The sequence below is a fragment of the Lactuca virosa genome, chromosome 1, assembly GCF_052849685.1.
Source record: "Lactuca virosa cultivar CGN04683 chromosome 1, Lactuca_virosa_CGN04683_v6, whole genome shotgun sequence".
Lineage (NCBI taxonomy): Eukaryota > Viridiplantae > Streptophyta > Magnoliopsida > Asterales > Asteraceae > Lactuca > Lactuca virosa.
The window spans coordinates 264247290-264269933 of record NC_136426.1 but is presented as its reverse complement, the minus strand read 5'-3'; the positions used below and the strand labels follow the sequence as shown (position 1 = coordinate 264269933).

The window sequence follows — 22644 nt, the reverse complement described above, 5'->3', positions numbered from 1 at the left end:
GATCGGCGCCGTTCCAAAAATACGAAAACCATCAACCATGAAACGGAGGCCACCCGAGCATAGAAATAGCAAGAAAGAAAAAAAAAACAAAAAAAAAACCGCACGTAAAATCTAAAAAAACGCAAACAGGCAACGAAAAAGGGGGGTGCAACACGAGGACTTCACAGGGGTCACCCATCCTAGTACTACTCTCGCCCAAGCACGCTTAACTGCGGAGTTATGATGGGATCTGGTGCATTAGTGCTGGTATGATCGCACCCGAAATACTATCCATGCTTATTGCTTTTATGTCTTAAAAGACGCAGAACCTCCTTTGTTTTCGTACGCGAGGCGTGGGACCCACGTGACCGATCGGCGCCGTTCCAAAAATACGAAAACCATCAACCATGAAACGGAGGCCACCCGAGCATAGAAATAGCAAGAAAGAAAAAAAAAACAAAAAAAAATCGCACGTAAAATCTAAAAAAACGCAAACGGGCAAACGAAAAAGGGGGGTGCAACACGAGGACTTCCCAGGGGGTCACCCATCCTAGTACTACTCTCGCCCAAGCACGCTTAACTGCGGAGTTCTGATGGGATCCGGTGCATTAGTGCCGGTATGATCGCACCCGAAATATTATCCATGCTTATTGCTTTTATGTCTTAAAAGACGCAGAACCTCCTTTGTTTTCGTACGCGAGGCGTGGGACCCACGTGACCGATCGGCTCCGTTGCAAAAATACGAAAACCATGAACCATGAAGCGGAGGCCACCCGAGCATAGAAATAGCAAGAAAGAAAAAAAAACAAAAAAAAAACCGCACGTAAAATCTAAAAAAACGCAAACGGGCAACGAAAAAGGGGGGTGCAACACGAGGACTTCCCAGGGGGTCACCCATCCTAGTACTACTCTCGCCCAAGCACGCTTAACTGCGGAGTTCTAATGGGATCCGATGCATTAGTGCTGGTATGATCGCACCCGAAATACTATCCATGCTTATTGCTTTTATGTCTTAAAAGACGCAGAACCTCCTTTGTTTTCGTACGCGAGGCGTGGGACCCACGTGACCGATCGGCGCTGTTCCAAAAATACGAAAACCATCAACCATGAAACGGAGGCCACCCGAGCATAGAAATAGCAAGAAAGAAAAAAAAACAAAAAAAAAAACCGCACGTAAAATCTAAAAAAACGCAAACGGGCAAACGAAAAAGGGGGGTGCAACACGAGGACTTCCCAGGGGGTCACCCATCCTAGTACTACTCTCGCCCAAGCACGCTTAACTGCGGAGTTCTGATGGGATCCGGTGCATTAGTGCCGGTATGATCGCACCCGAAATATTATCCATGCTTATTGCTTTTATGTGTTAAAAGACGCAGAACCTCCTTTGTTTTCGTACGCGAGGCGTGGGACCCACGTGACCGATCGGCTCCGTTGCAAAAATACGAAAACCATGAACCATGAAGCGGAGGCCACCCGAGCATAGAAATAGCAAGAAAGAAAAAAAACAAAAAAAAACCGCACGTAAAATCTAAAAAAACGCAAACGGGCAACGAAAAAGGGGGGTGCAACACGAGGACTTCCCAGGGGGTCACCCATCCTAGTACTACTCTCGCCCAAGCACGCTTAACTGCGGAGTTCTAATGGGATCCGGTGCATTAGTGCTGGTATGCTCGCACCCGAAATACTATCCATGCTTATTGCTTTTATGTCTTAAAACACGCAGAACCTCCTTTGTTTTCGTACGCGAGGCGTGGGACCCACGTGACCGATCGGCTCCATTCCAAAAATACGAAAACCATGAACCATGAAACGGATGCCACCCGAGCATAGAAATAGCAAGAAAGAAAAAAAAAAAAACCGCACGTAAAATCTAAAAAAAACGCAAACGGGCAACGAAAAAGGGGGTGCAACACGAGGACTTCCCAGGGGGTCACCCATCCTAGTACTACTCTCGCCCAAGCACGCTTAACTGCGGAGTTCTGATGGGATCCGGTGCATTAGTGCTGGTATGATCGCACCCGAAATACTATCCATGCTTATTGCTTTTCTGTCTTAAAAGACGCAGAACCTCCATTGTTTTCGTACGCGAGGCGTGGGACCCACGTGACCGATCGGCTCCGTTCCAAAAAAACGAAAACCATGAACCATGAAGCGGAGGCCACCCGAGCATAGAAATAGCGAAAAACAAAAAAAAACAAAAAAAAACCGCACGTAAAATCTAAAAAAACGCAAACGGGCAACGAAAAAGGGGGGGTGCAACACGAGGACTTCCCAGGGGGTCACCCATCCTAGTACTACTCTCGCCCAAGCACGCTTAACTAAGGAGTTCTAATGGGATCCGGTGCATTAGTGCTGGTATGATCGCACCCGAAATACTATCCATGTTTATTGCTTTTATGTCTTAAAAGACGCAGAACCTCCTTTGTTTTCGTACGCGAGGCGTGGGACCCACGTGACCGATCGGCTCCGTTCCAAAAATACGAAAACCATCAAACATGAAACGGATGCCACCCGAGCATAGAAACACCAAGAAAGAAAAAAAAACAAAAAAAAACCGCACGTAAAATCTAAAAAAACGCAAACGGGCAACGAAAAAGGGGGGTACAACACGAGGACTTCCCAGGGGGTCACCCATCCTAGTACTACTCTCGCCCAAGCACGCTTCACTGCGGAGTTCTGATGAGATCCGGTGCATTAGTGCTGGTATGATCGCACCCGAAATACTATCCATGCTTATTGCTTTTATGTCTTAAAATACGCAGAACCTCCTTTGTTTTCGTACGCGAGGCGTGGGACCCACGAGACCGATCGGCTCCGTTCCAAAAATACGAAAACCATGAACGATGAAGCGGAGGCCACCCGAGCATAGAAATAGCAAGAAAGAAAAAAAAACAAAAAAAAAACCGCACGTAAAATCTAAAAAAACGCAAACGGGCAACGAAAAAAGGGGTGCAACACGAGGACTTCGCAGGGGGTCACCCATCCTAGTACTACTCTCGCCCAAACACACTTAACTGCGGAGTTCTGATGGGATCCGGTGCATTAGTGCTGGTATGATCGCACCCGAAATACTATCCATGCTTATTGCTTTTTTGTCTTAAAAGACGCAGAACCTCCTTTGTTTTCGTACGCGAGGCGTGGGACCCACGTGACCGATCGGCTCCGTTCCAAAAATACGAAAACCATGAACCATGAAGCGGAGGCCACCCGAGCATAGAAATAGCAAGAAAGAAAAAAAAACAAAAAAAAACAGCATGTAAAATCTAAAAAAAACGCAAACGGGCAACGAAAAAGGGGGGTGGAACACGAGGACTTCCCAGGGGGTCACCCATCCTAGTACTACTCTCGCCCAAGCACGCTTAACTGCGGAGTTCTGATGGGATCCGGTGCATTAGTGCTGGTATGATCGCACCCGAAATATTATCCATGCTTATTGCTTTTATGTCTTAAAAGACGCAGAACCTCCTTTGTTTTCGTACGCGAGGCGTGGGACCCACGTGACCGATCGGCTCCGTTCCAAAAATACGAAAACCATGAACCATGAAGCAGAGGCCACCCGAGCATAGAAATAGCAAAAAAGAAAAAAAAACAAAATAAAACCGCACGTAAAATCTAAAAAAACGCAAACAGGCAACGAAAAAGGGGGGTGCAACACGAGGACTTCCGAGGGGTGACCCATCCTAGTACTACTCTCGCCCAAGCACGCTTAACTAAGGAGTTCTGATGGGATCCGGTGCATTAGTGCTGGTATGATCGCACCCGAAATACTATCCATGCTTATTGCTTTTATGTCTTATAAGACGCAGAACCTCCTTTGTTTTCGTACGCGAGGCGTGGGACCCACGTGACCGATCGGCTCCGTTCCAAAAATACGAAAACCATGAACCATGAAGCGGAGGCCACCCGAGCATACAAACAGCAAGAAAGAAAAAAAACAAAAAAAAAAACGCACGTAAAATCTAAAAAAACGCAAACGGGCAAACGAAAAAGGGGGGTGCAACACGAGGACTTCCCAGGGGGTCACCCATCCTAGTACTACTCTCGCCCAAGCACGCTTAACTGCGGAGTTCTGATGGGATCCGGTGCATTAGTGCTGGTATGATCGCACCTGAAATACTATCCATGCTTATTGCTTTTATGTCTTAAAATACGCAGAACCTCCTTTGTTTTCGTACGCGAGGCGTGGGACCCACGTGACCGATCGGCTCCGTTGCAAAAATACGAAAACCATCAATCATGAAACGGATGCCACCCGAGCATAGAAACAGCAAGAAAGAAAAAAAAACAAAAAAAAAACCGCACGTAAAATCTAAAAAAACGCAAACGGGCAACGAAAAAGGGGGGTACAACACGAGGACTTCGCAGGGGGTCACCCATCCTAGTACTACTCTCGCCCAAGCACGCTTAACTGCGGAGTTCTGATGGGATCCGGTGCATTAGTGCTGGTATGATCGCACCCGAAATACTATCCATGCTTATTGCTTTTATGTCTTAAAAGACGCAGAACCTCCTTTGTTTTCGTACGCGAGGCGTGGGACCCACGCGACCGATCGGCTCCGTTCCAAAAATACGAAAACCATGAACCATGAAGCGGAGGCCACCCGAGCATAGAAATAGCAAGAAAGAAAAAAAAACAAAAAAAAACAGCACGTAAAATCTAAAAAAAACGCAAACGGGCAACGAAAAAGGGGGGTGCAACACGAGGACTTCCCAGGGGTCACCCATCCTAGTACTACTCTCGCCCAAGCACGCTTAACTAAGGAGTTCTGATGGGATCCGGTGCATTAGTGCTGGTATGATCGCACCCGAAATACTATCCATGCTTATTGCTTTTATGTCTTATAAGACGCAGAACCTCCTTTGTTTTCGTACGCGAGGCGTGGGACCCACGTGACCGATCGGCTCCGTTCCAAAAATACGAAAACCATGAACCATGAAGCGGAGGCCACCCGAGCATACAAACAGCAAGAAAGAAAAAAAACAAAAAAAAAAACGCACGTAAAATCTAAAAAAACGCAAACGGGCAAACGAAAAAGGGGGGTGCAACACGAGGACTTCCCAGGGGGTCACCCATCCTAGTACTACTCTCGCCCAAGCACGCTTAACTGCGGAGTTCTGATGGGATCCGGTGCATTAGTGCTGGTATGATCGCACCCGAAATATTATCCATGCTTATTGCTTTTATGTCTTAAAAGACGCAGAACCTCCTTTGTTTTCGTACGCGAGGCGTGGGACCCACGTGACCGATCGGCTCCGTTCCAAAAATACGAAAACCATGAACCATGAAGCGGAGGCCACCCGAGCATAGAAATAGCAAAAAAGAAAAAAAAACAAAATAAAACCGCACGTAAAATCTAAAAAAACGCAAACAGGCAACGAAAAAGGGGGGTGCAACACGAGGACTTCCGAGGGGTGACCCATCCTAGTACTACTCTCGCCCAAGCACGCTTAACTAAGGAGTTCTGATGGGATCCGGTGCATTAGTGCTGGTATGATCGCACCCGAAATACTATCCATGCTTATTGCTTTTATGTCTTATAAGACGCAGAACCTCCTTTGTTTTCGTACGCGAGGCGTGGGACCCACGTGACCGATCGGCTCCGTTCCAAAAATACGAAAACCATGAACCATGAAGCGGAGGCCACCCGAGCATACAAACAGCAAGAAAGAAAAAAAACAAAAAAAAAACGCACGTAAAATCTAAAAAAACGCAAACGGGCAAACGAAAAAGGGGGGTGCAACACGAGGACTTCCCAGGGGGTCACCCATCCTAGTACTACTCTCGCCCAAGCACGCTTAACTGCGGAGTTCTGATGGGATCCGGTGCATTAGTGCTGGTATGATCGCACCTGAAATACTATCCATGCTTATTGCTTTTATGTCTTAAAATACGCAGAACCTCCTTTGTTTTCGTACGCGAGGCGTGGGACCCACGTGACCGATCGGCTCCGTTGCAAAAATACGAAAACCATCAATCATGAAACGGATGCCACCCGAGCATAGAAACAGCAAGAAAGAAAAAAAAACAAAAAAAAAACCGCACGTAAAATCTAAAAAAACGCAAACGGGCAACGAAAAAGGGGGGTACAACACGAGGACTTCGCAGGGGGTCACCCATCCTAGTACTACTCTCGCCCAAGCACGCTTAACTGCGGAGTTCTGATGGGATCCGGTGCATTAGTGCTGGTATGATCGCACCCGAAATACTATCCATGCTTATTGCTTTTATGTCTTAAAAGACGCAGAACCTCCTTTGTTTTCGTACGCGAGGCGTGGGACCCACGCGACCGATCGGCTCCGTTCCAAAAATACGAAAACCATGAACCATGAAGCGGAGGCCACCCGAGCATAGAAATAGCAAGAAAGAAAAAAAAACAAAAAAAAACAGCACGTAAAATCTAAAAAAAACGCAAACGGGCAACGAAAAAGGGGGGTGCAACACGAGGACTTCCCAGGGGGTCACCCATCCTAGTACTACTCTCGCCCAAGCACGCTTAACTGCGGAGTTCTGATGGGATCCGGTGCATTAGTGCTGGTATGATCGCACCCGAAATACTATTCATGATTATTGCTTTTATGTCATAAAAGACGCAGAACCTCCTTTGTTTTCGTACGCGAGGCGTGGGACCCACGTGACCGATCGGCTCCGTTGCAAAAATACGAAAACCATCAATCATGAAACGGATGCCACCCGAGCATAGAAACAGCAAGAAAGAAAAAAAAAACAAAAAAAAAACCGCACGTAAAATCTAAAAAAACGCAAACGGGCAACGAAAAACGGGGGTGCAACACGAGGACTTCCCAGGGGGTCACCCATCCTAGTACTACTCTCGCCCAAGCACGCTTAACTGCGGAGTTCTGATGGGATCCGGTGCATTAGTGCTGGTATGATCGCACCCGAAATACTATCCATGCTTATTGCTTTTATGTCTTAAAAGACGCAGAACCTCGTTTGTTTTCGTACGCGAGGCGTGGGACCCACGTGACCGATCGGCTCCGTTCCAAAAATACGAAAACCATGAACCATGAAGCGGAGGCCACCCGAGCATAGAAATAGCAAGAAAGAAAAAAAAACAAAAAAAACAGCACGTAAAATCTAAAAAAAACGCAAACGGGCAACGAAAAAGGGGGGTGGAACACGACGACTTCCCAGGGGGTCACCCATCCTAGTACTACTCTCGCCCAAGCACGCTTAACTGCGGAGTTTTGATGGGATCCGGTGCATTAGTGCTGGTATGATCGCACCAGAAATATTATCCATGCTTATTCCTTTTATGTCTTAAAAGACGCAGAACCTCCTTTGTTTTCGTACGCGAGGCGTGGGACCCACGTGACCGATCGGCTCCGTTCCAAAAATACGAAAACCATGAACCATGAAGCGGAGGCCACCCGAGCATAGAAATAGCAAAAAAGAAAAAAAAACAAAAAAAAACCGCACGTAAAATCTAAAAAAACGCAAACGGGCAACGAAAAAGGGGGGTGCAACACGAGGACTTCCCAGGGGTCACCCATCCTAGTACTACTCTCGCCCAAGCACGCTTAACTAAGGAGTTCTGATGGGATCCGGTGCATTAGTGCTGGTATGATCGCACCCGAAATACTATCCATGCTTATTGCTTTTATGTCTTAAAACACGCAGAACCTCCTTTGTTTTCGTACGCGAGGCGTGGGACCCACGTGACCGATCGGCTCCGTTCCAAAAATACGAAAACCATGAACAATGAAGCGGAGGCCACCCGAGCATACAAACAGCAAGAAAGAAAAAAAACAAAAAAAAAACCGCACGTAAAATCTAAAAAAACGCAAACGGGCAAACGAAAAAGGGGGGTGCAACACGAGGACTTCCCAGGGGGTCACCCATCCTAGTACTACTCTCGCCCAAGCACGCTTAACTGCGGAGTTCTGATGGGATCCGGTGCATTAGTGCTGGTATGATCGCACCCGCAATACTATCCACGCTTATTGCTTTTATGTCTTAAAAGACGCAGAACCTCCTTTGTTTTCGTACGCGAGGCGTGGGACCCACGTGACCGATCGTCTCCGTTCCAAAAATACGAAAACCATGAACCATGAAACGGATGCCACCCGAGCATAGAAATAGCAAGAAAGAAAAAAAAACAAAAAAAAAACGCACGTAAAATCTAAAAAAACGCAAACAGGCAACGAAAAAGGGGGGTGCAACACGAGGACTTCCCAGGGGTCACCCATCCTAGTACTACTCTCGCCCAAGCACGCTTAACTGCGGAGTTATGATGGGATCTGGTGCATTAGTGCTGGTATGATCGCACCCGAAATACTATCCATGCTTATTGCTTTTATGTCTTAAAAGACGCAGAACCTCCTTTGTTTTCGTACGCGAGGCGTGGAACCCACGTGACCGATCGGCTCCGTTCCAAAAATACGAAAACCATGAACCATGAAGCGGAGGCCACCCGAGCATAGAAATAGCGAAAAAGAAAAAAAAACAAAAAAAAACCGCACGTAAAATCTAAAAAAACGCAAACGGGCAACGAAAAAGGGGGGGTGCAACACGAGGACTTCCCAGGGGGTCACCCATCCTAGTACTACTCTCGCCCAAGCACGCTTAACTAAGGAGTTCTAATGGGATCCGGTGCATTAGTGCTGGTATGATCGCACCCGAAATACTATCCATGTTTATTGCTTTTATGTCTTAAAAGACGCAGAACCTCCTTTGTTTTCGTACGCGAGGCGTGGGACCCACGTGACCGATCGGCTCCGTTCCAAAAATACGAAAACCATCAACCATGAAACGGATGCCACCCGAGCATAGAAACAGCAAGAAAGAAAAAAAAAACAAAAAAAAACCGCACGTAAAATCTAAAAAAACGCAAACGGGCAACGAAAAAGGGGGGTGCAACACGAGGACTTCCCAGGGGGTCACCCATCCTAGTACTACTCTCGCCCAAGCGCGCTTAACTGCGGAGTTCTGATGGGATCCGGTGCATTAGTGCTGGTATGATCGCACCTGAAATACTATCCATGCTTATTGCTTTTATGTCTTAAAATACGCAGAACCTCCTTTGTTTTCGTACGCGAGGCGTGGGACCCACGTGACCGATCGGATCCGTTGCAAAAATACGAAAACCATCAATCATGAAACGGATGCCACCCGAGCATAGAAACAGCAAGAAAGAAAAAAAAACAAAAAAAAAACCGCACGTAAAATCTAAAAAAACGCAAACGGGCAACGAAAAAGGGGGGTACAACACGAGGACTTCGCAGGGGGTCACCCATCCTAGTACTACTCTCGCCCAAGCACGCTTAACTGCGGAGTTCTGATGGGATCCGGTGCATTAGTGCTGGTATGATCGCACCCGAAATACTATCCATGCTTATTGCTTTTATGTCTTAAAAGACGCAGAACCTCCTTTGATTTCGTACGCGAGGCGTGGGACCCACGCGACCGATCGGCTCCGTTCCAAAAATACGAAAACCATGAACCATGAAGCGGAGGCCACCCGAGCATAGAAATAGCAAGAAAGAAAAAAAAACAAAAAAAAACAGCACGTAAAATCTAAAAAAAACGCAAACGGGCAACGAAAAAGGGGGGTGCAACACGAGGACTTCCCAGGGGGTCACCCATCCTAGTACTACTCTCGCCCAAGCACGCTTAACTGCGGAGTTCTGATGGGATCCGGTGCATTAGTGCTGGTATGATCGCACCCGAAATACTATTCATGATTATTGCTTTTATGTCATAAAAGACGCAGAACCTCCTTTGTTTTCGTACGCGAGGCGTGGGACCCACGTGACCGATCGGCTCCGTTGCAAAAATACGAAAACCATCAATCATGAAACGGATGCCACCCGAGCATAGAAACAGCAAGAAAGAAAAAAAAAACAAAAAAAAACCGCACGTAAAATCTAAAAAAACGCAAACGGGCAACGAAAAAGGGGGGTGCAACACGAGGACTTCCCAGGGGGTCACCCATCCTAGTACTACTCTCGCCCAAGCACGCTTAACTGCGGAGTTCTGATGGGATCCGGTGCATTAGTGCTGGTATGATCGCACCTGAAATACTACCCATGCTTATTGCTTTTATGTCTTAAAAGACGCAGAACCTCCTTTGTTTTCGTACGCGAGGCGTGGGACCCACGTGACCGATCGGCTCCGTTGCAAAAATACGAAAACCATGAACCATGAAGCGGAGGCCACCCGAGCATAGAAATAGCAAGAAAGAAAAAAAAACAAAAAAAAACCGCACGTAAAATCTAAAAAAACGCAAACGGGCAACGAAAAAGGGGGGTGCAACACGAGTACTTCCCAGGGGGTCACCCATCGTAGTACTACTCTCGCCCAAGCACGCTTAACTGCGGAGTTCTAATGGGATCCGGTGCATTAGTGCTGGTATGATCGCACCCGAAATACTATCCATGCTTATTGCTTTTATGTCTTAAAAGACGCAGAACCTCCTTTGTTTTCGTACGCGAGGCGTGGGACCCACGTGACCGATCGTCTCCGTTCCAAAAATACGAAAACCATGAACCATGAAACGGATGCCACCCGAGCATAGAAATAGCAAGAAAGAAAAAAAAAAACAAAAAAAAAACCGCACGTAAAATCTAAAAAAACGCAAACGGGCAAACGAAAAAGGGGGGTGCAACACGAGGACTTCCCAGGGGGTCACCCATCCTAGTACTACTCTCGCCCAAGCACGCTTAACTGCGGAGTTCTGATGGGATCCGGTGCATTAGTGCTCGTATGATCGCACCCGAAATACTATCCATGCTTATTCCTTTTATGTCTTAAAAGACGCAGAACCTCCTTTGTTTTCGTACGCGAGGCGTGGGACCCACGTGACCGATCGGCGCCGTTCCAAAAATACGAAAACCATCAACAATGAAACGGAGGCCACCCGAGCATAGAAATAGCAAGAAAGAAAAAAAAAACAAAAAAAAAACCGCACGTAAAATCTAAAAAAACGCAAACGGGCAAACGAAAAAGGAGGGTGCAACACGAGGACTTCCCAGGGGGTCACCCATCCTAGTACTACTCTCGCCCAAGCACGCTTAACTAAGGAGTTCTGATGGGATCCGGTGCATTAGTGCTGGTATGATCGCACCCGAAATACTATCCATGTTTATTGCTTTTATGTCTTAAAAGACGCAGAACCTCCTTTGTTTTCGTACGCGAGGCGTGGGACCCACGTGACCGATCGGCTCCGTTCCAAAAATACGAAAACCATCAACAATGAAACGGATGCCACCCGAGCATAGAAACAGCAAGAAAGAAAAAAAAACAAAAAAAAACCGCACGTAAAATCTAAAAAAACGCAAACGGGCAACGAAAAATGGGGGTGCAACACGAGGACTTCCCAGGGGGTCACCCATCCTAGTACTACTCTCGCCCAAGCACGCTTAACTGCGGAGTTCTGATGGGATCCAGTGCATTAGTGCTGGTATGATCGCACCTGAAATACTATCCATGCTTATTGCTTTTATGTCTTAAAATACGCAGAACCTCCTTTGTTTTCGTACGCGAGGCGTGGGACCCACGTGACCGATCGGCTCCGTTGCAAAAATACGAAAACCATCAATCATGAAACGGATGCCACCCGAGCATAGAAACAGCAAGAAAGAAAAAAAAAACAAAAAAAAAACCGCACGTAAAATCTAAAAAAACGCAAACGGGCAACGAAAAACGGGGGTGCAACACGAGGACTTCCCAGGGGGTCACCCATCCTAGTACTACTCTCGCCCAAGCACGCTTAACTGCGGAGTTCTGATGGGATCCGGTGCATTAGTGCTGGTATGATCGCACCCGAAATACTATCCATGCTTATTGCTTTTATGTCTTAAAAGACGCAGAACCTCGTTTGTTTTCGTACGCGAGGCGTGGGACCCACGTGACCGATCGGCTCCGTTCCAAAAATACGAAAACCATGAACCATGAAGCGGAGGCCACCCGAGCATAGAAATAGCAAGAAAGAAAAAAAAACAAAAAAAACAGCACGTAAAATCTAAAAAAAACGCAAACGGGCAACGAAAAAGGGGGGTGGAACACGACGACTTCCCAGGGGGTCACCCATCCTAGTACTACTCTCGCCCAAGCACGCTTAACTGCGGAGTTTTGATGGGATCCGGTGCATTAGTGCTGGTATGATCGCACCAGAAATATTATCCATGCTTATTCCTTTTATGTCTTAAAAGACGCAGAACCTCCTTTGTTTTCGTACGCGAGGCGTGGGACCCACGTGACCGATCGGCTCCGTTCCAAAAATACGAAAACCATGAACCATGAAGCGGAGGCCACCCGAGCATAGAAATAGCAAAAAAGAAAAAAAAACAAAAAAAAACCGCACGTAAAATCTAAAAAAACGCAAACGGGCAACGAAAAAGGGGGGTGCAACACGAGGACTTCCCAGGGGTCACCCATCCTAGTACTACTCTCGCCCAAGCACGCTTAACTAAGGAGTTCTGATGGGATCCGGTGCATTAGTGCTGGTATGATCGCACCCGAAATACTATCCATGCTTATTGCTTTTATGTCTTAAAACACGCAGAACCTCCTTTGTTTTCGTACGCGAGGCGTGGGACCCACGTGACCGATCGGCTCCGTTCCAAAAATACGAAAACCATGAACAATGAAGCGGAGGCCACCCGAGCATACAAACAGCAAGAAAGAAAAAAAACAAAAAAAAAACCGCACGTAAAATCTAAAAAAACGCAAACGGGCAAACGAAAAAGGGGGGTGCAACACGAGGACTTCCCAGGGGGTCACCCATCCTAGTACTACTCTCGCCCAAGCACGCTTAACTGCGGAGTTCTGATGGGATCCGGTGCATTAGTGCTGGTATGATCGCACCCGCAATACTATCCACGCTTATTGCTTTTATGTCTTAAAAGACGCAGAACCTCCTTTGTTTTCGTACGCGAGGCGTGGGACCCACGTGACCGATCGTCTCCGTTCCAAAAATACGAAAACCATGAACCATGAAACGGATGCCACCCGAGCATAGAAATAGCAAGAAAGAAAAAAAAACAAAAAAAAAACGCACGTAAAATCTAAAAAAACGCAAACAGGCAACGAAAAAGGGGGGTGCAACACGAGGACTTCCCAGGGGTCACCCATCCTAGTACTACTCTCGCCCAAGCACGCTTAACTGCGGAGTTATGATGGGATCTGGTGCATTAGTGCTGGTATGATCGCACCCGAAATACTATCCATGCTTATTGCTTTTATGTCTTAAAAGACGCAGAACCTCCTTTGTTTTCGTACGCGAGGCGTGGAACCCACGTGACCGATCGGCTCCGTTCCAAAAATACGAAAACCATGAACCATGAAGCGGAGGCCACCCGAGCATAGAAATAGCGAAAAAGAAAAAAAAACAAAAAAAAACCGCACGTAAAATCTAAAAAAACGCAAACGGGCAACGAAAAAGGGGGGGTGCAACACGAGGACTTCCCAGGGGGTCACCCATCCTAGTACTACTCTCGCCCAAGCACGCTTAACTAAGGAGTTCTAATGGGATCCGGTGCATTAGTGCTGGTATGATCGCACCCGAAATACTATCCATGTTTATTGCTTTTATGTCTTAAAAGACGCAGAACCTCCTTTGTTTTCGTACGCGAGGCGTGGGACCCACGTGACCGATCGGCTCCGTTCCAAAAATACGAAAACCATCAACCATGAAACGGATGCCACCCGAGCATAGAAACAGCAAGAAAGAAAAAAAAAACAAAAAAAAACCGCACGTAAAATCTAAAAAAACGCAAACGGGCAACGAAAAAGGGGGGTGCAACACGAGGACTTCCCAGGGGGTCACCCATCCTAGTACTACTCTCGCCCAAGCGCGCTTAACTGCGGAGTTCTGATGGGATCCGGTGCATTAGTGCTGGTATGATCGCACCTGAAATACTATCCATGCTTATTGCTTTTATGTCTTAAAATACGCAGAACCTCCTTTGTTTTCGTACGCGAGGCGTGGGACCCACGTGACCGATCGGATCCGTTGCAAAAATACGAAAACCATCAATCATGAAACGGATGCCACCCGAGCATAGAAACAGCAAGAAAGAAAAAAAAACAAAAAAAAAACCGCACGTAAAATCTAAAAAAACGCAAACGGGCAACGAAAAAGGGGGGTACAACACGAGGACTTCGCAGGGGGTCACCCATCCTAGTACTACTCTCGCCCAAGCACGCTTAACTGCGGAGTTCTGATGGGATCCGGTGCATTAGTGCTGGTATGATCGCACCCGAAATACTATCCATGCTTATTGCTTTTATGTCTTAAAAGACGCAGAACCTCCTTTGATTTCGTACGCGAGGCGTGGGACCCACGCGACCGATCGGCTCCGTTCCAAAAATACGAAAACCATGAACCATGAAGCGGAGGCCACCCGAGCATAGAAATAGCAAGAAAGAAAAAAAAACAAAAAAAAACAGCACGTAAAATCTAAAAAAAACGCAAACGGGCAACGAAAAAGGGGGGTGCAACACGAGGACTTCCCAGGGGGTCACCCATCCTAGTACTACTCTCGCCCAAGCACGCTTAACTGCGGAGTTCTGATGGGATCCGGTGCATTAGTGCTGGTATGATCGCACCCGAAATACTATTCATGATTATTGCTTTTATGTCATAAAAGACGCAGAACCTCCTTTGTTTTCGTACGCGAGGCGTGGGACCCACGTGACCGATCGGCTCCGTTGCAAAAATACGAAAACCATCAATCATGAAACGGATGCCACCCGAGCATAGAAACAGCAAGAAAGAAAAAAAAAACAAAAAAAAACCGCACGTAAAATCTAAAAAAACGCAAACGGGCAACGAAAAAGGGGGGTGCAACACGAGGACTTCCCAGGGGGTCACCCATCCTAGTACTACTCTCGCCCAAGCACGCTTAACTGCGGAGTTCTGATGGGATCCGGTGCATTAGTGCTGGTATGATCGCACCTGAAATACTACCCATGCTTATTGCTTTTATGTCTTAAAAGACGCAGAACCTCCTTTGTTTTCGTACGCGAGGCGTGGGACCCACGTGACCGATCGGCTCCGTTGCAAAAATACGAAAACCATGAACCATGAAGCGGAGGCCACCCGAGCATAGAAATAGCAAGAAAGAAAAAAAAACAAAAAAAAACCGCACGTAAAATCTAAAAAAACGCAAACGGGCAACGAAAAAGGGGGGTGCAACACGAGTACTTCCCAGGGGGTCACCCATCGTAGTACTACTCTCGCCCAAGCACGCTTAACTGCGGAGTTCTAATGGGATCCGGTGCATTAGTGCTGGTATGATCGCACCCGAAATACTATCCATGCTTATTGCTTTTATGTCTTAAAAGACGCAGAACCTCCTTTGTTTTCGTACGCGAGGCGTGGGACCCACGTGACCGATCGTCTCCGTTCCAAAAATACGAAAACCATGAACCATGAAACGGATGCCACCCGAGCATAGAAATAGCAAGAAAGAAAAAAAAAAACAAAAAAAAAACCGCACGTAAAATCTAAAAAAACGCAAACGGGCAAACGAAAAAGGGGGGTGCAACACGAGGACTTCCCAGGGGGTCACCCATCCTAGTACTACTCTCGCCCAAGCACGCTTAACTGCGGAGTTCTGATGGGATCCGGTGCATTAGTGCTCGTATGATCGCACCCGAAATACTATCCATGCTTATTCCTTTTATGTCTTAAAAGACGCAGAACCTCCTTTGTTTTCGTACGCGAGGCGTGGGACCCACGTGACCGATCGGCGCCGTTCCAAAAATACGAAAACCATCAACAATGAAACGGAGGCCACCCGAGCATAGAAATAGCAAGAAAGAAAAAAAAAACAAAAAAAAAACCGCACGTAAAATCTAAAAAAACGCAAACGGGCAAACGAAAAAGGAGGGTGCAACACGAGGACTTCCCAGGGGGTCACCCATCCTAGTACTACTCTCGCCCAAGCACGCTTAACTAAGGAGTTCTGATGGGATCCGGTGCATTAGTGCTGGTATGATCGCACCCGAAATACTATCCATGTTTATTGCTTTTATGTCTTAAAAGACGCAGAACCTCCTTTGTTTTCGTACGCGAGGCGTGGGACCCACGTGACCGATCGGCTCCGTTCCAAAAATACGAAAACCATCAACAATGAAACGGATGCCACCCGAGCATAGAAACAGCAAGAAAGAAAAAAAAACAAAAAAAAACCGCACGTAAAATCTAAAAAAACGCAAACGGGCAACGAAAAATGGGGGTGCAACACGAGGACTTCCCAGGGGGTCACCCATCCTAGTACTACTCTCGCCCAAGCACGCTTAACTGCGGAGTTCTGATGGGATCCAGTGCATTAGTGCTGGTATGATCGCACCTGAAATACTATCCATGCTTATTGCTTTTATGTCTTAAAATACGCAGAACCTCCTTTGTTTTCGTACGCGAGGCGTGGGACCCACGTGACCGATCGGCTCCGTTGCAAAAATACGAAAACCATCAATCATGAAACGGATGCCACCCGAGCATAGAAACAGCAAGAAAGAAAAAAAAACAAAAAAAAAACCGCACGTAAAATCTAAAAAAACGCAAACGGGCAACGAAAAAGGGGGGTACAACACGAGGACTTCGCAGGGGGTCACCCATCCTAGTACTACTCTCGCCCAAGCACGCTTAACTGCGGAGTTCTGATGGGATCCGGTGCATTAGTGCTGGTATGATCGCACCCGAAATACTATCCATGCTTATTGCTTTTATGTCTTAAAAGACGCAGAACCTCCTTTGTTTTCGTACGCGAGGCGTGGGACCCACGCGACCGATCGGCTCCGTTCCAAAAATACGAAAACCATGAACCATGAAGCGGAGGCCACCCGAGCATAGAAATAGCAAGAAAGAAAAAAAAACAAAAAAAAACAGCACGTAAAATCTAAAAAAAACGCAAACGGGCAACGAAAAAGGGGGGTGCAACACGAGGACTTCCCAGGGGGTCACCCATCCTAGTACTACTCTCGCCCAAGCACGCTTAACTGCGGAGTTCTGATGGGATCCGGTGCATTAGTGCTGGTATGATCGCACCCGAAATACTATTCATGATTATTGCTTTTATGTCATAAAAGACGCAGAACCTCCTTTGTTTTCGTACGCGAGGCGTGGGACCCACGTGACCGATCGGCTCCGTTGCAAAAATACGAAAACCATCAATCATGAAACGGATGCCACCCGAGCATAGAAACAGCAAGAAAGAAAAAAAAAAACAAAAAAAAAACCGCACGTAAAATCTAAAAAAACGCAAACGGGCAACGAAAAAGGGGGGTGCAACACGAGGACTTCGCAGGGGGTCACCCATCCTAGTACTACTCTCTCCCAAGCACGCTTAACTGCGGAGTTCTGATGGGATCCGGTGCATTAGTGCTGGTATGATCGCACCCGAAATACTATCCATGCTTATTGCTTTTATGTCTTAAAAGACGCAGAACCTCGTTTGTTTTCGTACGCGAGGCGTGGGACCCACGTGACCGATCGGCTCCGTTCCAAAAATACGAAAACCATGAACCATGAAGCGGAGGCCATCCGAGCATAGAAATAGCAAGAAAGAAAAAAAAACAAAAAAAACAGCACGTAAAATCTAAAAAAAACGCAAACGGGCAACGAAAAAGGGGGGTGGAACACGACGACTTCCCAGGGGGTCACCCATCCTAGTACTACTCTCGCCCAAGCACGCTTAACTGCGGAGTTCTGATGGGATCCGGTGCATTAGTGCTGGTATGATCGCACCCGAAATATTATCCATGCTTATTGCTTTTATGTCTTAAAAGACGCAGAACCTCCTTTGTTTTCGTACGCGAGGCGTGGGACCCACGTGACCGATCGGCTCCGTTCCAAAAATACGAAAACCATGAACCATGAAGCGGAGGCCACCCGAGCATAGAAATAGCAAAAAAGAAAAAAAAACAAAAAAAAACCGCACGTAAAATCTAAAAAAACGCAAACGGGCAACGAAAAAGGGGGGTGCAACACGAGGACTTCCCAGGGGTCACCCATCCTAGTACTACTCTCGCCCAAGCACGCTTAACTAAGGAGTTCTGATGGGATCCGGTGCATTAGTGCTGGTATGATCGCACCCGAAATACTATCCATGCTTATTGCTTTTATGTCTTAAAACACGCAGAACCTCCTTTGTTTTCGTACGCGAGGCGTGGGACCCACGTGACCGATCGGCTCCGTTCCAAAAATACGAAAACCATGAACCATGAAGCGGAGGCCACCCGAGCATACAAACAGCAAGAAAGAAAAAAAACAAAAAAAAAACCGCACGTAAAATCTAAAAAAACGCAAACGGGCAAACGAAAAAGGGGGGTGCAACACGAGGACTTCCCAGGGGGTCACCCATCCTAGTACTACTCTCGCCCAAGCACGCTTAACTGCGGAGTTCTGATGGGATCCGGTGCATTAGTGCTGGTATGATCGCACCCGAAATACTATCCACGCTTATTGCTTTTATGTCTTAAAAGACGCAGAACCTCCTTTGTTTTCGTACGCGAGGCGTGGGACCCACGTGACCGATCGTCTCCGTTCCAAAAATACGAAAACCATGAACCATGAAACGGATGCCACCCGAGCATAGAAATAGCAAGAAAGAAAAAAAAACAAAAAAAAAACGCACGTAAAATCTAAAAAAACGCAAACAGGCAACGAAAAAGGGGGGTGCAACACGAGGACTTCCCAGGGGTCACCCATCCTAGTACTACTCTCGCCCAAGCACGCTTAACTGCGGAGTTATGATGGGATCTGGTGCATTAGTGCTGGTATGATCGCACCCGAAATACTATCCATGCTTATTGCTTTTATGTCTTAAAAGACGCAGAACCTCCTTTGTTTTCGTACGCGAGGCGTGGAACCCACGTGACCGATCGGCTCCGTTCCAAAAATACGAAAACCATGAACCATGAAGCGGAGGCCACCCGAGCATAGAAATAGCGAAAAAGAAAAAAAAACAAAAAAAAACCGCACGTAAAATCTAAAAAAACGCAAACGGGCAACGAAAAAGGGGGGGTGCAACACGAGGACTTCCCAGGGGGTCACCCATCCTAGTACTACTCTCGCCCAAGCACGCTTAACTAAGGAGTTCTAATGGGATCCGGTGCATTAGTGCTGGTATGATCGCACCCGAAATACTATCCATGTTTATTGCTTTTATGTCTTAAAAGACGCAGAACCTCCTTTGTTTTCGTACGCGAGGCGTGGGACCCACGTGACCGATCGGCTCCGTTCCAAAAATACGAAAACCATCAACCATGAAACGGATGCCACCCGAGCATAGAAACAGCAAGAAAGAAAAAAAAAACAAAAAAAAACCGCACGTAAAATCTAAAAAAACGCAAACGGGCAACGAAAAAGGGGGGTGCAACACGAGGACTTCCCAGGGGGTCACCCATCCTAGTACTACTCTCGCCCAAGCGCGCTTAACTGCGGAGTTCTGATGGGATCCGGTGCATTAGTGCTGGTATGATCGCACCCGAAATACTATCCATGCTTATTGCTTTTATGTCTTAAAATACGCAGAACCTCCTTTGTTTTCGTACGCGAGGCGTGGGACCCACGTGACCGATCGGCTCCGTTGCAAAAATACGAAAACCATCAATCATGAAACGGATGCCACCCGAGCATAGAAACAGCAAGAAAGAAAAAAAAACAAAAAAAAAACCGCACGTAAAATCTAAAAAAACGCAAACGGGCAAACGAAAAAGGGGGGTGCAACACGAGGACTTCCCAGGGGGTCACCCATCCTAGTACTACTCTCGCCCAAGCACGCTTAACTGCGGAGTTCTGATGGGATCCGGTGCATTAGTGCTCGTATGATCGCACCCGAAATACTATCCATGCTTATTCCTTTTATGTCTTAAAAGACGCAGAACCTCCTTTGTTTTCGTACGCGAGGCGTGGGACCCACGTGACCGATCGGCGCCGTTCCAAAAATACGAAAACCATCAACAATGAAACGGAGGCCACCCGAGCATAGAAATAGCAAGAAAGAAAAAAAAAACAAAAAAAAAACCGCACGTAAAATCTAAAAAAACGCAAACGGGCAAACGAAAAAGGAGGGTGCAACACGAGGACTTCCCAGGGGGTCACCCATCCTAGTACTACTCTCGCCCAAGCACGCTTAACTAAGGAGTTCTGATGGGATCCGGTGCATTAGTGCTGGTATGATCGCACCCGAAATACTATCCATGTTTATTGCTTTTATGTCTTAAAAGACGCAGAACCTCCTTTGTTTTCGTACGCGAGGCGTGGGACCCACGTGACCGATCGGCTCCGTTCCAAAAATACGAAAACCATCAACAATGAAACGGATGCCACCCGAGCATAGAAACAGCAAGAAAGAAAAAAAAACAAAAAAAAACCGCACGTAAAATCTAAAAAAACGCAAACGGGCAAACGAAAAAGGGGGGTGCAACACGAGGACTTCCCAGGGGGTCACCCATCCTAGTACTACTCTCGCCCAAGCACGCTTAACTGCGGAGTTCTGATGGGATCCAGTGCATTAGTGCTGGTATGATCGCACCTGAAATACTATCCATGCTTATTGCTTTTATGTCTTAAAATACGCAGAACCTCCTTTGTTTTCGTACGCGAGGCGTGGGACCCACGTGACCGATCGGCTCCGTTGCAAAAATACGAAAACCATCAATCATGAAACGGATGCCACCCGAGCATAGAAACAGCAAGAAAGAAAAAAAAACAAAAAAAAAACCGCACGTAAAATCTAAAAAAACGCAAACGGGCAACGAAAAAGGGGGGTACAACACGAGGACTTCGCAGGGGGTCACCCATCCTAGTACTACTCTCGCCCAAGCACGCTTAACTGCGGAGTTCTGATGGGATCCGGTGCATTAGTGCTGGTATGATCGCACCCGAAATACTATCCATGCTTATTGCTTTTATGTCTTAAAAGACGCAGAACCTCCTTTGTTTTCGTACGCGAGGCGTGGGACCCACGCGACCGATCGGCTCCGTTCCAAAAATACGAAAACCATGAACCATGAAGCGGAGGCCACCCGAGCATAGAAATAGCAAGAAAGAAAAAAAAACAAAAAAAAACAGCACGTAAAATCTAAAAAAAACGCAAACGGGCAACGAAAAAGGGGGGTGCAACACGAGGACTTCCCAGGGGGTCACCCATCCTAGTACTACTCTCGCCCAAGCACGCTTAACTGCGGAGTTCTGATGGGATCCGGTGCATTAGTGCTGGTATGATCGCACCCGAAATACTATTCATGATTATTGCTTTTATGTCATAAAAGACGCAGAACCTCCTTTGTTTTCGTACGCGAGGCGTGGGACCCACGTGACCGATCGGCTCCGTTGCAAAAATACGAAAACCATCAATCATGAAACGGATGCCACCCGAGCATAGAAACAGCAAGAAAGAAAAAAAAAACAAAAAAAAAACCGCACGTAAAATCTAAAAAAACGCAAACGGGCAACGAAAAAGGGGGGTGCAACACGAGGACTTCGCAGGGGGTCACCCATCCTAGTACTACTCTCTCCCAAGCACGCTTAACTGCGGAGTTCTGATGGGATCCGGTGCATTAGTGCTGGTATGATCGCACCCGAAATACTATCCATGCTTATTGCTTTTATGTCTTAAAAGACGCAGAACCTCGTTTGTTTTCGTACGCGAGGCGTGGGACCCACGTGACCGATCGGCTCCGTTCCAAAAATACGAAAACCATGAACCATGAAGCGGAGGCCATCCGAGCATAGAAATAGCAAGAAAGAAAAAAAAACAAAAAAAACAGCACGTAAAATCTAAAAAAAACGCAAACGGGCAACGAAAAAGGGGGGTGGAACACGACGACTTCCCAGGGGGTCACCCATCCTAGTACTACTCTCGCCCAAGCACGCTTAACTGCGGAGTTCTGATGGGATCCGGTGCATTAGTGCTGGTATGATCGCACCCGAAATATTATCCATGCTTATTGCTTTTATGTCTTAAAAGACGCAGAACCTCCTTTGTTTTCGTACGCGAGGCGTGGGACCCACGTGACCGATCGGCTCCGTTCCAAAAATACGAAAACCATGAACCATGAAGCGGAGGCCACCCGAGCATAGAAATAGCAAAAAAGAAAAAAAAACAAAAAAAAACCGCACGTAAAATCTAAAAAAACGCAAACGGGCAACGAAAAAGGGGGGTGCAACACGAGGACTTCCCAGGGGTCACCCATCCTAGTACTACTCTCGCCCAAGCACGCTTAACTAAGGAGTTCTGATGGGATCCGGTGCATTAGTGCTGGTATGATCGCACCCGAAATACTATCCATGCTTATTGCTTTTATGTCTTAAAACACGCAGAACCTCCTTTGTTTTCGTACGCGAGGCGTGGGACCCACGTGACCGATCGGCTCCGTTCCAAAAATACGAAAACCATGAACCATGAAGCGGAGGCCACCCGAGCATACAAACAGCAAGAAAGAAAAAAAACAAAAAAAAAACCGCACGTAAAATCTAAAAAAACGCAAACGGGCAAACGAAAAAGGGGGGTGCAACACGAGGACTTCCCAGGGGGTCACCCATCCTAGTACTACTCTCGCCCAAGCACGCTTAACTGCGGAGTTCTGATGGGATCCGGTGCATTAGTGCTGGTATGATCGCACCCGAAATACTATCCACGCTTATTGCTTTTATGTCTTAAAAGACGCAGAACCTCCTTTGTTTTCGTACG

At 47.0% G+C, this 22644-nt stretch overlaps 65 non-coding genes across 65 annotated transcripts; all 65 read right to left on the bottom strand.

The window, feature by feature from the left end:
• Positions 1 to 142: 142 nt before the first annotated feature.
• Positions 143 to 260, bottom strand: LOC145150534 (5S ribosomal RNA). Its single transcript, XR_013731354.1, has one exon. It is a non-coding gene; the product is annotated as a 5S ribosomal RNA (ribosomal RNA).
• A 231-nt stretch (positions 261 to 491) lies between these two features.
• On the bottom strand, positions 492 to 610 carry LOC145152510 (5S ribosomal RNA). The gene has a single exon (XR_013733042.1). It is a non-coding gene; the product is annotated as a 5S ribosomal RNA (ribosomal RNA).
• A 230-nt stretch (positions 611 to 840) lies between these two features.
• LOC145139848 (5S ribosomal RNA) lies at positions 841 to 959 on the bottom strand. The gene has a single exon (XR_013722015.1). It is a non-coding gene; the product is annotated as a 5S ribosomal RNA (ribosomal RNA).
• A 232-nt stretch (positions 960 to 1191) lies between these two features.
• On the bottom strand, positions 1192 to 1310 carry LOC145152509 (5S ribosomal RNA). Its single transcript, XR_013733041.1, has one exon. It is a non-coding gene; the product is annotated as a 5S ribosomal RNA (ribosomal RNA).
• A 228-nt stretch (positions 1311 to 1538) lies between these two features.
• Positions 1539 to 1657, bottom strand: LOC145139364 (5S ribosomal RNA). The gene has a single exon (XR_013721891.1). It is a non-coding gene; the product is annotated as a 5S ribosomal RNA (ribosomal RNA).
• Positions 1658 to 1880: 223 nt separating this feature from the next.
• On the bottom strand, positions 1881 to 1999 carry LOC145152321 (5S ribosomal RNA). Its single transcript, XR_013732844.1, has one exon. It is a non-coding gene; the product is annotated as a 5S ribosomal RNA (ribosomal RNA).
• Positions 2000 to 2229: 230 nt separating this feature from the next.
• LOC145144932 (5S ribosomal RNA) lies at positions 2230 to 2348 on the bottom strand. Its single transcript, XR_013725931.1, has one exon. It is a non-coding gene; the product is annotated as a 5S ribosomal RNA (ribosomal RNA).
• A 229-nt stretch (positions 2349 to 2577) lies between these two features.
• LOC145145927 (5S ribosomal RNA) lies at positions 2578 to 2696 on the bottom strand. Its single transcript, XR_013726878.1, has one exon. It is a non-coding gene; the product is annotated as a 5S ribosomal RNA (ribosomal RNA).
• A 229-nt stretch (positions 2697 to 2925) lies between these two features.
• LOC145145756 (5S ribosomal RNA) lies at positions 2926 to 3044 on the bottom strand. Its single transcript, XR_013726714.1, has one exon. It is a non-coding gene; the product is annotated as a 5S ribosomal RNA (ribosomal RNA).
• Positions 3045 to 3274: 230 nt separating this feature from the next.
• LOC145144955 (5S ribosomal RNA) lies at positions 3275 to 3393 on the bottom strand. The gene has a single exon (XR_013725952.1). It is a non-coding gene; the product is annotated as a 5S ribosomal RNA (ribosomal RNA).
• A 229-nt stretch (positions 3394 to 3622) lies between these two features.
• On the bottom strand, positions 3623 to 3740 carry LOC145149978 (5S ribosomal RNA). Its single transcript, XR_013730812.1, has one exon. It is a non-coding gene; the product is annotated as a 5S ribosomal RNA (ribosomal RNA).
• Positions 3741 to 3970: 230 nt separating this feature from the next.
• LOC145155189 (5S ribosomal RNA) lies at positions 3971 to 4089 on the bottom strand. Its single transcript, XR_013735642.1, has one exon. It is a non-coding gene; the product is annotated as a 5S ribosomal RNA (ribosomal RNA).
• A 230-nt stretch (positions 4090 to 4319) lies between these two features.
• Positions 4320 to 4438, bottom strand: LOC145144361 (5S ribosomal RNA). Its single transcript, XR_013725371.1, has one exon. It is a non-coding gene; the product is annotated as a 5S ribosomal RNA (ribosomal RNA).
• A 230-nt stretch (positions 4439 to 4668) lies between these two features.
• On the bottom strand, positions 4669 to 4786 carry LOC145148083 (5S ribosomal RNA). The gene has a single exon (XR_013728983.1). It is a non-coding gene; the product is annotated as a 5S ribosomal RNA (ribosomal RNA).
• Positions 4787 to 5016: 230 nt separating this feature from the next.
• LOC145152320 (5S ribosomal RNA) lies at positions 5017 to 5135 on the bottom strand. The gene has a single exon (XR_013732843.1). It is a non-coding gene; the product is annotated as a 5S ribosomal RNA (ribosomal RNA).
• A 229-nt stretch (positions 5136 to 5364) lies between these two features.
• Positions 5365 to 5482, bottom strand: LOC145149977 (5S ribosomal RNA). The gene has a single exon (XR_013730811.1). It is a non-coding gene; the product is annotated as a 5S ribosomal RNA (ribosomal RNA).
• A 229-nt stretch (positions 5483 to 5711) lies between these two features.
• On the bottom strand, positions 5712 to 5830 carry LOC145155188 (5S ribosomal RNA). The gene has a single exon (XR_013735641.1). It is a non-coding gene; the product is annotated as a 5S ribosomal RNA (ribosomal RNA).
• A 230-nt stretch (positions 5831 to 6060) lies between these two features.
• LOC145144360 (5S ribosomal RNA) lies at positions 6061 to 6179 on the bottom strand. The gene has a single exon (XR_013725370.1). It is a non-coding gene; the product is annotated as a 5S ribosomal RNA (ribosomal RNA).
• Positions 6180 to 6409: 230 nt separating this feature from the next.
• Positions 6410 to 6528, bottom strand: LOC145152319 (5S ribosomal RNA). Its single transcript, XR_013732842.1, has one exon. It is a non-coding gene; the product is annotated as a 5S ribosomal RNA (ribosomal RNA).
• A 231-nt stretch (positions 6529 to 6759) lies between these two features.
• LOC145152318 (5S ribosomal RNA) lies at positions 6760 to 6878 on the bottom strand. Its single transcript, XR_013732841.1, has one exon. It is a non-coding gene; the product is annotated as a 5S ribosomal RNA (ribosomal RNA).
• Positions 6879 to 7107: 229 nt separating this feature from the next.
• LOC145150629 (5S ribosomal RNA) lies at positions 7108 to 7226 on the bottom strand. The gene has a single exon (XR_013731440.1). It is a non-coding gene; the product is annotated as a 5S ribosomal RNA (ribosomal RNA).
• Positions 7227 to 7455: 229 nt separating this feature from the next.
• On the bottom strand, positions 7456 to 7573 carry LOC145148082 (5S ribosomal RNA). Its single transcript, XR_013728982.1, has one exon. It is a non-coding gene; the product is annotated as a 5S ribosomal RNA (ribosomal RNA).
• Positions 7574 to 7803: 230 nt separating this feature from the next.
• Positions 7804 to 7922, bottom strand: LOC145152317 (5S ribosomal RNA). Its single transcript, XR_013732840.1, has one exon. It is a non-coding gene; the product is annotated as a 5S ribosomal RNA (ribosomal RNA).
• Positions 7923 to 8151: 229 nt separating this feature from the next.
• On the bottom strand, positions 8152 to 8269 carry LOC145150031 (5S ribosomal RNA). Its single transcript, XR_013730862.1, has one exon. It is a non-coding gene; the product is annotated as a 5S ribosomal RNA (ribosomal RNA).
• A 230-nt stretch (positions 8270 to 8499) lies between these two features.
• LOC145144931 (5S ribosomal RNA) lies at positions 8500 to 8618 on the bottom strand. Its single transcript, XR_013725930.1, has one exon. It is a non-coding gene; the product is annotated as a 5S ribosomal RNA (ribosomal RNA).
• Positions 8619 to 8848: 230 nt separating this feature from the next.
• LOC145145425 (5S ribosomal RNA) lies at positions 8849 to 8967 on the bottom strand. The gene has a single exon (XR_013726398.1). It is a non-coding gene; the product is annotated as a 5S ribosomal RNA (ribosomal RNA).
• Positions 8968 to 9197: 230 nt separating this feature from the next.
• On the bottom strand, positions 9198 to 9316 carry LOC145144359 (5S ribosomal RNA). The gene has a single exon (XR_013725369.1). It is a non-coding gene; the product is annotated as a 5S ribosomal RNA (ribosomal RNA).
• Positions 9317 to 9546: 230 nt separating this feature from the next.
• LOC145152315 (5S ribosomal RNA) lies at positions 9547 to 9665 on the bottom strand. The gene has a single exon (XR_013732838.1). It is a non-coding gene; the product is annotated as a 5S ribosomal RNA (ribosomal RNA).
• A 230-nt stretch (positions 9666 to 9895) lies between these two features.
• LOC145155186 (5S ribosomal RNA) lies at positions 9896 to 10014 on the bottom strand. The gene has a single exon (XR_013735640.1). It is a non-coding gene; the product is annotated as a 5S ribosomal RNA (ribosomal RNA).
• A 229-nt stretch (positions 10015 to 10243) lies between these two features.
• Positions 10244 to 10362, bottom strand: LOC145136215 (5S ribosomal RNA). The gene has a single exon (XR_013720313.1). It is a non-coding gene; the product is annotated as a 5S ribosomal RNA (ribosomal RNA).
• Positions 10363 to 10595: 233 nt separating this feature from the next.
• Positions 10596 to 10714, bottom strand: LOC145143692 (5S ribosomal RNA). The gene has a single exon (XR_013724723.1). It is a non-coding gene; the product is annotated as a 5S ribosomal RNA (ribosomal RNA).
• A 232-nt stretch (positions 10715 to 10946) lies between these two features.
• Positions 10947 to 11065, bottom strand: LOC145144316 (5S ribosomal RNA). Its single transcript, XR_013725329.1, has one exon. It is a non-coding gene; the product is annotated as a 5S ribosomal RNA (ribosomal RNA).
• A 229-nt stretch (positions 11066 to 11294) lies between these two features.
• Positions 11295 to 11413, bottom strand: LOC145142991 (5S ribosomal RNA). Its single transcript, XR_013724052.1, has one exon. It is a non-coding gene; the product is annotated as a 5S ribosomal RNA (ribosomal RNA).
• Positions 11414 to 11644: 231 nt separating this feature from the next.
• LOC145152314 (5S ribosomal RNA) lies at positions 11645 to 11763 on the bottom strand. The gene has a single exon (XR_013732837.1). It is a non-coding gene; the product is annotated as a 5S ribosomal RNA (ribosomal RNA).
• A 229-nt stretch (positions 11764 to 11992) lies between these two features.
• Positions 11993 to 12111, bottom strand: LOC145150628 (5S ribosomal RNA). Its single transcript, XR_013731439.1, has one exon. It is a non-coding gene; the product is annotated as a 5S ribosomal RNA (ribosomal RNA).
• A 229-nt stretch (positions 12112 to 12340) lies between these two features.
• On the bottom strand, positions 12341 to 12458 carry LOC145148081 (5S ribosomal RNA). Its single transcript, XR_013728981.1, has one exon. It is a non-coding gene; the product is annotated as a 5S ribosomal RNA (ribosomal RNA).
• Positions 12459 to 12688: 230 nt separating this feature from the next.
• On the bottom strand, positions 12689 to 12807 carry LOC145152313 (5S ribosomal RNA). The gene has a single exon (XR_013732836.1). It is a non-coding gene; the product is annotated as a 5S ribosomal RNA (ribosomal RNA).
• A 229-nt stretch (positions 12808 to 13036) lies between these two features.
• On the bottom strand, positions 13037 to 13154 carry LOC145150030 (5S ribosomal RNA). Its single transcript, XR_013730861.1, has one exon. It is a non-coding gene; the product is annotated as a 5S ribosomal RNA (ribosomal RNA).
• Positions 13155 to 13384: 230 nt separating this feature from the next.
• LOC145144930 (5S ribosomal RNA) lies at positions 13385 to 13503 on the bottom strand. The gene has a single exon (XR_013725929.1). It is a non-coding gene; the product is annotated as a 5S ribosomal RNA (ribosomal RNA).
• A 230-nt stretch (positions 13504 to 13733) lies between these two features.
• LOC145145424 (5S ribosomal RNA) lies at positions 13734 to 13852 on the bottom strand. Its single transcript, XR_013726397.1, has one exon. It is a non-coding gene; the product is annotated as a 5S ribosomal RNA (ribosomal RNA).
• Positions 13853 to 14082: 230 nt separating this feature from the next.
• Positions 14083 to 14201, bottom strand: LOC145144358 (5S ribosomal RNA). Its single transcript, XR_013725368.1, has one exon. It is a non-coding gene; the product is annotated as a 5S ribosomal RNA (ribosomal RNA).
• Positions 14202 to 14431: 230 nt separating this feature from the next.
• Positions 14432 to 14550, bottom strand: LOC145152312 (5S ribosomal RNA). Its single transcript, XR_013732835.1, has one exon. It is a non-coding gene; the product is annotated as a 5S ribosomal RNA (ribosomal RNA).
• A 230-nt stretch (positions 14551 to 14780) lies between these two features.
• LOC145155185 (5S ribosomal RNA) lies at positions 14781 to 14899 on the bottom strand. Its single transcript, XR_013735639.1, has one exon. It is a non-coding gene; the product is annotated as a 5S ribosomal RNA (ribosomal RNA).
• A 229-nt stretch (positions 14900 to 15128) lies between these two features.
• LOC145136209 (5S ribosomal RNA) lies at positions 15129 to 15247 on the bottom strand. The gene has a single exon (XR_013720305.1). It is a non-coding gene; the product is annotated as a 5S ribosomal RNA (ribosomal RNA).
• A 233-nt stretch (positions 15248 to 15480) lies between these two features.
• On the bottom strand, positions 15481 to 15599 carry LOC145143690 (5S ribosomal RNA). Its single transcript, XR_013724721.1, has one exon. It is a non-coding gene; the product is annotated as a 5S ribosomal RNA (ribosomal RNA).
• Positions 15600 to 15831: 232 nt separating this feature from the next.
• Positions 15832 to 15950, bottom strand: LOC145144315 (5S ribosomal RNA). The gene has a single exon (XR_013725328.1). It is a non-coding gene; the product is annotated as a 5S ribosomal RNA (ribosomal RNA).
• Positions 15951 to 16179: 229 nt separating this feature from the next.
• Positions 16180 to 16298, bottom strand: LOC145142980 (5S ribosomal RNA). Its single transcript, XR_013724042.1, has one exon. It is a non-coding gene; the product is annotated as a 5S ribosomal RNA (ribosomal RNA).
• Positions 16299 to 16528: 230 nt separating this feature from the next.
• LOC145144357 (5S ribosomal RNA) lies at positions 16529 to 16647 on the bottom strand. Its single transcript, XR_013725367.1, has one exon. It is a non-coding gene; the product is annotated as a 5S ribosomal RNA (ribosomal RNA).
• Positions 16648 to 16877: 230 nt separating this feature from the next.
• Positions 16878 to 16996, bottom strand: LOC145152310 (5S ribosomal RNA). The gene has a single exon (XR_013732834.1). It is a non-coding gene; the product is annotated as a 5S ribosomal RNA (ribosomal RNA).
• Positions 16997 to 17228: 232 nt separating this feature from the next.
• On the bottom strand, positions 17229 to 17347 carry LOC145147001 (5S ribosomal RNA). Its single transcript, XR_013727919.1, has one exon. It is a non-coding gene; the product is annotated as a 5S ribosomal RNA (ribosomal RNA).
• A 229-nt stretch (positions 17348 to 17576) lies between these two features.
• LOC145148453 (5S ribosomal RNA) lies at positions 17577 to 17695 on the bottom strand. Its single transcript, XR_013729336.1, has one exon. It is a non-coding gene; the product is annotated as a 5S ribosomal RNA (ribosomal RNA).
• A 229-nt stretch (positions 17696 to 17924) lies between these two features.
• On the bottom strand, positions 17925 to 18042 carry LOC145148080 (5S ribosomal RNA). The gene has a single exon (XR_013728980.1). It is a non-coding gene; the product is annotated as a 5S ribosomal RNA (ribosomal RNA).
• A 230-nt stretch (positions 18043 to 18272) lies between these two features.
• On the bottom strand, positions 18273 to 18391 carry LOC145152309 (5S ribosomal RNA). Its single transcript, XR_013732833.1, has one exon. It is a non-coding gene; the product is annotated as a 5S ribosomal RNA (ribosomal RNA).
• A 229-nt stretch (positions 18392 to 18620) lies between these two features.
• Positions 18621 to 18738, bottom strand: LOC145150029 (5S ribosomal RNA). The gene has a single exon (XR_013730860.1). It is a non-coding gene; the product is annotated as a 5S ribosomal RNA (ribosomal RNA).
• Positions 18739 to 18968: 230 nt separating this feature from the next.
• Positions 18969 to 19087, bottom strand: LOC145144928 (5S ribosomal RNA). Its single transcript, XR_013725928.1, has one exon. It is a non-coding gene; the product is annotated as a 5S ribosomal RNA (ribosomal RNA).
• Positions 19088 to 19317: 230 nt separating this feature from the next.
• Positions 19318 to 19436, bottom strand: LOC145135782 (5S ribosomal RNA). The gene has a single exon (XR_013720040.1). It is a non-coding gene; the product is annotated as a 5S ribosomal RNA (ribosomal RNA).
• Positions 19437 to 19667: 231 nt separating this feature from the next.
• Positions 19668 to 19786, bottom strand: LOC145143689 (5S ribosomal RNA). The gene has a single exon (XR_013724720.1). It is a non-coding gene; the product is annotated as a 5S ribosomal RNA (ribosomal RNA).
• A 232-nt stretch (positions 19787 to 20018) lies between these two features.
• Positions 20019 to 20137, bottom strand: LOC145144314 (5S ribosomal RNA). Its single transcript, XR_013725327.1, has one exon. It is a non-coding gene; the product is annotated as a 5S ribosomal RNA (ribosomal RNA).
• A 230-nt stretch (positions 20138 to 20367) lies between these two features.
• LOC145142969 (5S ribosomal RNA) lies at positions 20368 to 20486 on the bottom strand. Its single transcript, XR_013724031.1, has one exon. It is a non-coding gene; the product is annotated as a 5S ribosomal RNA (ribosomal RNA).
• A 230-nt stretch (positions 20487 to 20716) lies between these two features.
• LOC145144355 (5S ribosomal RNA) lies at positions 20717 to 20835 on the bottom strand. Its single transcript, XR_013725365.1, has one exon. It is a non-coding gene; the product is annotated as a 5S ribosomal RNA (ribosomal RNA).
• A 230-nt stretch (positions 20836 to 21065) lies between these two features.
• LOC145152308 (5S ribosomal RNA) lies at positions 21066 to 21184 on the bottom strand. Its single transcript, XR_013732832.1, has one exon. It is a non-coding gene; the product is annotated as a 5S ribosomal RNA (ribosomal RNA).
• Positions 21185 to 21415: 231 nt separating this feature from the next.
• On the bottom strand, positions 21416 to 21534 carry LOC145147000 (5S ribosomal RNA). Its single transcript, XR_013727918.1, has one exon. It is a non-coding gene; the product is annotated as a 5S ribosomal RNA (ribosomal RNA).
• Positions 21535 to 21763: 229 nt separating this feature from the next.
• LOC145148450 (5S ribosomal RNA) lies at positions 21764 to 21882 on the bottom strand. Its single transcript, XR_013729334.1, has one exon. It is a non-coding gene; the product is annotated as a 5S ribosomal RNA (ribosomal RNA).
• A 229-nt stretch (positions 21883 to 22111) lies between these two features.
• LOC145148079 (5S ribosomal RNA) lies at positions 22112 to 22229 on the bottom strand. The gene has a single exon (XR_013728979.1). It is a non-coding gene; the product is annotated as a 5S ribosomal RNA (ribosomal RNA).
• A 230-nt stretch (positions 22230 to 22459) lies between these two features.
• On the bottom strand, positions 22460 to 22578 carry LOC145152307 (5S ribosomal RNA). Its single transcript, XR_013732831.1, has one exon. It is a non-coding gene; the product is annotated as a 5S ribosomal RNA (ribosomal RNA).
• Between the last annotated feature and the right edge of the window lie 66 nt (positions 22579 to 22644).